We start from the raw sequence: 9,121 nt of genomic DNA, 5'->3' as shown, positions 1-9,121 counted from the left end.
TTTGGCATAAAAACTGTTAGCACATGAGACCCTCTAAAAGCTCTGAACACTCTAATCTATAATCATTCAGTGGAAATTGCACAAACCAGACAAAATAATGGGCAAAACTATTTTAAAATCTGCAATGCTATCATTCCTAATACAAATGAAACCTAATTTATAATATACTGATTGTTACGCTACGATGTAATAGAGTTTTCCAAAGATGTCTAAAACACTTTGTCACTAATTGCAGAGCTCTACACTCCTGTACCCAAATTGAACCACTGCCAGGTAGAATGACTCATGCTTGTAAAGGTCACAAACATCCTGTACTAAAACATGCCATTTCTTATTATCATCGACTTCAACCGGATTCAATTATTATCTATAAAAAAACTCTGATATTTTTACGCAATCAGGTAAAGCTTAGTAGAGCCAAATCTTTTGACATAATGTTTTTGGCTGAAAAAAAACTGTGTAAGCACAGAGTGCCATTACTCCAAAAATTGTCTTTTTTCACCAGTTTTTATTTTATTGTGATTTATTCAGTATATTTTTTACGAATCTTCGGATCTAGGCGCAATGAAGTCTTTGTCTAGATTTGAGGTATTTTGTTATGCCTGGTCTAGACGCTGTTAGCCTAATGTTGTTAGCCATTTTTATTATTTTTATAAGTGAGAAAAATTCAGTGACGACTAAATATCATGACCGAATCATTACTTCAAATCGCTTAGCAATTACCTCAAATCTGAGCGTATTACATTACGCTTAAATTCGAGGTCTTTCTGTGCATGATGCGCTGGATTTATTTAACAACAATTTGCTTGTTTACATACCACATTTAACAATAAGTGATACATCTCATCAGCTATAGCTTTGTGCAAGAATTGAGACAAAATTATTATCATAAAGCAAAGAAGTTCTAGAAGGAAATACTGTTTTTTGTCACACTACCCTATGAAATATTTGAATAAACAACGTGTTTAAACAGTGGAGTTGAACTGTTTTTGGTAAGTTTAAAGTGATATGTTTTTTTTCTAATGCTTAGACAAAGATCCCACTAAATGTTCTTTATGCTGTTTAGCCCGATTATCTCTAATGAAAAACAACCAAATATTTTTTAGTGATGTTTACAGGCATCTAGCTAAACTGTCAAATCTTCCAGCGGGTTATAAAAAGTTTGATCCACCATTTCAGCCAGAATATGTATATTTGAAAAACTTGTTAACAACATTTTAAATAATAGCCTAAGAGTTATTTAAAAACAAATTAGTCAAACATTTAGAGGATTTAGCGAGTTAATAAAGCCTGTAAAAAAATACATATTTTTCATACTCTAGCTTTGCTGCCAGACTATTGAACAAAACGGTGCTTCATATTTAATGAGCAACTTTTTTGTAGTAGAATTTGTCACAAATTCCATAGACCTGTTTTTCACCAAGTTAGTGAAGGATTTTTTTCTTAGAGTAAACCAAGTTGAAACAACTAATTTATAACTTGACATAATATGGCTGACAAGATGGCTGACAATGTAGTCAAATTTCCTAAATATTTGGCAAACCTCAAAATTTGCTAGCTATGACTCAAACTCAGAACTCCTATAAATCTTCTATCCGAGTCACCAAAATGAAAATAAATACTGCAGTATCAATATCTTAGAGAAAAAATTTACATCTCCATGAATGGTAGTCTAATTCAAGGTCATTTCAAACACTAGTAGACAACTACAAAGTCTATATCCTTTAATCAAAATTCAAGAATTCACATTGCATTTAATTTATAAAGCATGTTTTTCAACAATCTACTGGGTCAAGGAACAACTTTTAGCTGCTTTACAAAAGAGTTTTTATTGCAATTAGAGAGTATAAATAAATTATATAGATATATAAATATATAAGATATCAATAAACATTACAATACAATACAGACTCTTTAGCAAACTTTTCTTACAAACTAAGCAAAACTTTTAGAGCTATGAAATATATTTATTGAACACCATTCTGTGAAACACTGTCTAGTCGTTAATTTCAAGCTCCTCAATTTCAAAAAGTACATCAGAGTGATAATATTAAATTTCTATATTCTTTTAGACCTCAAAAAACTTTTTTATGTAAGATGCTCGTTATTTCGAATTTAAATTCAGTCTTTGAATAACTTTGAAGTTGTGTTTTTTTGTCGAAAACAAGAAGATAACTTCTCTACTTGTCTATGTATTCTAACAAATCTAAAAGGTGTTACAAAAGAATTTAAAGTTTTTTCCTTATGAAAAGGCATGCAAATCTCTTGAGTATTTGACCTAAAAGCCAAAATTGTGGGCTGATGTTACAGTGTTACAGATGTTGCATGCGTAAAAATAATCAAGTAACAATTTAGATGCGTTTGAATCAATTTAGTCCTAAATGAAATAATTTTACAAAATAAAGATACCCAGGTTGTTTCTCAAAAGCACTAGATTAAAATGTGAAATTTTCTTACACCCAAATATTATATGATATGGTCAAGTATTTAAACATAAAAAATTCTTTGCCTCGTTGAAAATTCATTTATTTTCAAGTGTCCCATTCTGAAAGCTTGATGATTTTAAAAAACTGCCTTAAAAGATCTATAAACACAAGATTCTGTGACTTACCTCACTTTGCGCTAAGTTTTAAAGTAGAGGATTAGTTAAGTACCATTTTAAATACATAGCGACTTGAAGAGGTAATGGCGGAGCACGACCTGTCTGACGTCTTTTGGAACTATTTATGTTTGAGTCAGCGCTTTCTAAGAAAGCCCTCGGCTTTGAAGGTCTGCTTGTTTTTGGCAGCTGATCAAAACATAGTGTCAAAATCTGAAAGACAATGATAGGCTGTAAGTTTTAAATACACTTTAACTTGTACATTTTCAAATACACTTGTTACTTTAGGTTTGACAATAAGCTCAAAACTTTTTGCACACGACAGGTGCCTCGAAAAGCAAATTTGTAAAAATCGTTGTCATTTGAAGGGGTGGCACGTTTAGAGATGGTGTCAGACAGAAAGCCATCGGTAAATTTTTGTAGGTTAATGACTGGTGAAGTTATTGATACACTTTGTGCTTTAATTACGAGCCATGCTTGCTGAGTTTGGAGTTGTCTTCTACTGGAGAGAATTAAAGTCAATAGATTTTTTAGTCTGTTTTTCTATCAGAATAGGATGTTTAAATAATAAATTAAATGTGCAAAATATTTTGTTTTGAAAAATTTTGTTGCATTAATTTTAACAAAAATTATATGCACCTATAACAATATCTTCGACTAATATGTGATGCTAGCATCAGGCAATGGACAAATGTCATGACTTTCATCTTCGGAACAAATAAATTTTAGCAAGTTGGTTTAGTTATTGCATTTATCCTGTAGTGTTGATATCCAAGATGTCTTAAAGTTTTTAAGCTCTACCAAGTTTTCAATAAACTCTGGCAAACTATTTATCCAATTAGTTTCAATTCCGCAGGAACTCCCAAAAATATTTTGTACTAAGAGCAGATAATATACTCAAAATGAGTTTGGTATGTGCTTCCTTTACAGGTCCTAACTGAAGATTATTCTGATGCGTGTGGTATAACCATACATCTTGTCACAAATAAAAGTGCTATCTAAGTGGCATTACGAAGCAGTAGCATAATGCCAAGTGTATTCAATACACCGTGTCATATCTTTGACACGCTTGCACTAGTTCTTACACAGAAATGAAGTTGATTGTTGATATAATACGGGTGTATGATCGTGAGAGACCGAGTTGATTGATTTGTACAAGACAATAACTGTACAAACAAATAAACCAATCTGTTATAATATTGATTTAAGAGAACAAGAGACAAGCAGAGTTCAGCGAGTAATGAATTATAGATGAGGGGTCGGGTAGGAGCTTATTTAGCAGTATCCAAGCAAACTTGGCGGACAATACAAGCTCAGAGATAATAGTCTCAACGGAACAATTTACGCTGTTTTATATATTCACAAGGAACACACACACACACTGCATACTTCACGACTAAGTGTACACATGGTACTTTGTGCGAGGAGGGTGAGTCAATAGGCAAATGTTTAAATGTTCCATAAAATGGAGTATTTTAGTAACATTATTATATTCTAAAGCTTTAAGATACAAGCTGTTCTAGAAGTAACCTAATTGTGCTTTTCTTCAGCATTAATTGTTTAACAGAAATCTGCCACAAGTCATGTTGCTTAAATCAAACTAGTCAGACACTACCTATAACTTTAAAACAGCATGAATCCTCTTAATTAAAATCTTTTTGTAATATATAAAGCATAAAAAAAAATCCATATTAGAAATAGTCAAGAGATTAAGCTGTTCACAGCAACACAAATATTTAATTATCAATATTTACACAAGACGGCTACGACAGACTACAATACATTACAGTAATCATATTTAGCTAACAGTTGTAGAAGTGCGACTGAACGTGGCAGACATGGGCTCTTTACACCAGTGCCTCAGTGAGCAGAGATTTATACAGTTTATCTACTTGGTGAAACTCAAGACAAACTTGAATGAGTTGAACGACCAGCTACACACACCTTTAGTAGAGATATGCAGCACCATGGAGAATAAACAGGTATCAGTTACAGTTACATTCCATTTTTACACAAGAAACGAGCTCTTGCTGTGAGGTCTGTGTTTGTATGATAAAGGATACAGCTATTATGTAAGTGTTATAAACAAACACCAAACCAATGATGAACAACCAAAGATGGGCCAACCAATGGATGGTTGATCTATTTTAAAAATATTTTACAAAAATTGAGAAATTTGGAGCAGGGTCAACTGCCAATGTGTACTTGCACTTGTACGTGTATATGTTATCATATTGTACATGTATATATGTTCAAGACATGGCGACGTAGCTTACCTCTAGTTAATAACTTCGAATAAAATGTTGCCAGATCATTACACACGCATGCAGAAGCTTAGGAATGATAGGCTAAAACTTATGTTCAAATTTGTAAAACAAGAATGTGTTTTAAAGTTTTTTTAAAAGTTTCAAGTGATAAAAATTTAAAAAGATGGGTAATTTAATGAAAATTTAATACTTAGCTAGTGTTGCTCTAAGCTGAATATATGGCCCAAATTTAAAATTTTGAAAAAAGAATCATGAATCAATTAAAAATAGTCCAACTTTTATTTTAAAAAACTATAAAAAACATATTTAAACCTGTTTCAATATAAGGTTTATAATAAGGTTTATACTAGTAGTGAAATCTTTTTTGAAGAGATAATAATAGATCTTTAAGATAAAATAATAATTAGTGATTATTATAGAACCATCGGTACTTATTGAGTTACTTTTAACAAACTGAATGGCTTGTTGGTGTAATTGCAGATGGCAAGCAAATTGATAAAGATATTGATAGAGAATGGTGCAAAAGCAGACACTACGGACAGCGAAGGGTTGTCTCCCCTTCACATTGTATGCAAGGTGAGTACAAGGAGGATACTGCATTTTTTGAGGCATTTCTATCATACATTCTAATAGTTTTATATGAGGCCTTGACCTTGGTGACATTACCTTCTACAATGGCTTGAGATAATAGCGGTTTAATTCCATCGATTGTAACACAAATAGTCTCTATTCATAGTGAAATCTTCTTCAACTTCACATCCTATAAAGTGCGGCTTACGATTTAAGCTTCTTGAGTGAATGTGGTGGATTGTTTGAATTCAATAGACACAAAACTCATTTGTAAACACGCGAGTCTCTTTGGTAGATCGCAGCTTAAGAGCCATTGAATCTGTCAGCTGGCTAAATACACAACCGTATTGTTTAATTTTGGATTTGTTGCTAAGGAATTAGAGCAGTGAGCCCTGCAAGGGTCTTAAAATGCAAATACTTTAAATATATTCCAAAGCATAGAACGGTGTACATCAATCCGATGAGTGTTTTGTTACACGAAGCAATAAAAATAACATACAAATGTTCATATAGGTTTCGCACATTCCTATTAGATTATTGCAAGTCATCGTGTATTGACTCTTTCCGCCAGTTTCCATATTCTGAAATGCTTTTTATAAGCGCAAAATTAAATAAAGACATATACAAAGTTTTTTGGATGAAAACATAGAGCAACAGATTAGAAAGACCACTAAATATTTTGACCAGATGAAAACATTTTAGTTTTATTTTTTAAGCAGTAAACTTTTGTAATGACATATTAATTTGCTCAATAAAGTTTTGAGATACCGGAGGGGACATAAAAAATCTTTTTTTCTCATCAATGGCAGGTTTTGAAGCCACCAATCTAAATTAAACTTCAGACTAGACTTTTTTGATTTAGGGCTTAAAAAATAAGGCTATGTTGGCTATGTATATAGGTTTGTACAAAGCTGCATTGTCTGAGACTAGCATCAAGGCATCATGGTGTAGAATAATATTTCCTAATATTTTTGAGTTCATTTATAATAATAAGCCTTATTTTTACATTGTGCATGTCTGTCTGTCTGTTAGTCTGCGTGAACACTATGCGCTTCCACATTTTGGTCAATGTTATTGAAAACTTCACAAGCATGTGATCTGTGCTTTTTGAACGGTTCACTAAAATAATCAGTTTTAAAACTCTGTTTGGTTCCTGAGAACCAACCTCTCAAACACTTAGCTGTAGGCTTCCCATTGAAAACGAAAAAGCTCTTGGTATCTCTGAGCTTACTGCTAGTTATTTAGTAAAGGCATCTAAAATTTGTCTTAAAAAGTTTAATATTTAAATGTTTTAAATAAACAAGCTTTGAGCTTGTTGTGTTACAACGCTCTTTATTGGTTTGCTGAACCTATCAACAGACCTACCCCTGAGCCCCTTGTTGTGTTACAACGCTCTTTATTGGTTTGCTGAACCTATCAACAGACCTACCCCTGAGCCCCTTGTTGTGCTACAACGCTCTTTATTGGTTTGCTGAACCTATCAACAGACCTACCCCTGAGCCAAATCTTTGGACATAAATGACAATCTTCGTTTCCTCCTTTGCTTCTATTTTAGTTGAAATTACATGTAATTTTAAAGTTGGCTACGCATTCACTTGTTTGCATTGAAGGACTATTTGAACATGACAAAAAGTTTAAGCTTCCCACTAAACTAGCCTATTGCATTGTAGAGAAACAGTCCAGAGTTAGCTAGAACTTTATTGAGACATCTCCCGGACTGCCCCGTAAACACAACAGACATGTATGGCAACACTCCTCTACATTATGCAGCATCACATGAGAACATGGACCTTGTTAAACTCCTCCTTCCGCAACTTAAAAAGTGAGCTCACCTCTTGTATACTTTTGATGCCACTATATGTATTTCTCTGGTTGCTATCCACACAAAAACCTTAATAGTGGATTTATAAAACATCTGCACAGTGTTAATACCTATATGTAAACTCTTGCTATTGTTTGGCAACCGATTTTATTCATCATCTGTATTTTTAGTTATTCAAATCAGCAAAGCAAGAGGATGTATGTGCTTGTGGAAATTAGTTGATTGAGAAGCATATTAGTTGATTGGTTAGCTTATATAAGTTTTGCAACATGACCTAACCCAAATAATACCGATTTCAAAGTTTGACTCAATTTTTACATGTATCGATTCAAAACCTGTTAGTGAAAAAAGGAAAGGTTCACAAAAATTAGTTTTAAATATTTACAAAAAGCTTTTTAATTTAGCAAATTTTCTACATAGCTGTTTGGTGTGAACATAAAGGTTTCCATATTTGGAATAAAAAACAGTGTAAGTAAACATGTTATGAAAGCGTCTGTAAAATGATCTAAGCTAGTAAAACAACCACATGGTTACATTACCCAAATAATTAGTTGAATGAAGAAAACAAACAGCAGTGTAGACAATGCTGCTAACTTATAACAGAATGTTTGGAAATGCTAGTCATTAGCTAAACAGTGACTTTATTAGCAAAACAAAAATAAGCGGCTATTAGATTTTCATGCATATCTACAGAAAGTTTCTCTTGCAAGCTTTACATTTCCGACTACAGCCATTGACAATAGAAACCATTGAAAAATATTTGGTAAAATTAAGTATAAAATGAGAAGTTTGTTTTTTCTACACACAAAAGTGATTTCAGCTTGCATTGGTACCTCAAGGATCATCAATTTTGTACCGGATGACTCTGTTCCGTGTTATGAAGCTGTGCTTTTTAGTTGAAAAGGTTGCCGAAGACACTCAGATAAACTCATTCAAGTATTTGTTGATGGTTGAAAGACAGTTACATAAAACAATGATGAAGAGTAGCATTGTTTGCCATTATGTGTTTTGGCTTGAGTCATACATAATGAATAACATTACAAGCCTTTCTAACTCTGTGCTGTACAAAGAGTTTTAGATATGCCCCAAACTGATCCAAGCAATTTTGCGAGCGGTTTTAAAACTGTTGGTTTTCTTTCGTCATAAATATTTGGCAAGACTATCCTTAATAAGTTACTTGCTGTGCCATTTGCTTTTTAGGAACTATGCTAGCATTTATTTGACATTTCTGCAGGTATCAGGTGAATACAGATTGTAGGAATAGACTGGGTTTCACGCCACTCCTTATAGCTGCCAGCAATGGACGACTGGAAGTTGCGCGTTACATAGCCTCCAGTGCTACAGTTTCTCCCAACATATATGACAGTCTATATTTTATTTCACTTGATGATTGGCTGCGAATTTACTTTGACTGGCCAGTTGGAAAACAGATTCTGTCTCCTACTACACCGGTAACAAGACGAGACAGTTCTGCCGTGAAGGTGCATATACCTGAATAGATTAGTGCTAGACTGTCTGGTAATGCAATACATTGTTGTCTCACTTTTTTGTGGTTAAGATTTTGCAGGTTCAGTGCTTCGTTAAGAAAAAAAAATTCATTGAAAATCAAAAATTGAATGAAATTTATAACAAAACTAAAATAAATAAATTTCTCTCATATTCTGCCTCAGTCAGATCTCTCTGCAAACATTCTTGTGATAGTAGTTGTCGTGTCTGGCAGTTTGCTCTTTTTTGCTATGTTTCGTGAAGTGTAAAAAGTTAAAGTGCTTGTGATGAACCTCAAATTCATTTAAAACCTAAAAAAAGAGGAAAATGTATACGGTTGATGAAAAATAGCTTTATTTGATATGGTACGGTTAGACA

The sequence above is a fragment of the Watersipora subatra genome, chromosome 7, assembly GCF_963576615.1.
Source record: "Watersipora subatra chromosome 7, tzWatSuba1.1, whole genome shotgun sequence".
Lineage (NCBI taxonomy): Eukaryota > Metazoa > Bryozoa > Gymnolaemata > Cheilostomatida > Watersiporidae > Watersipora > Watersipora subatra.
Note: the sequence above shows the minus strand (reverse complement) of the source record.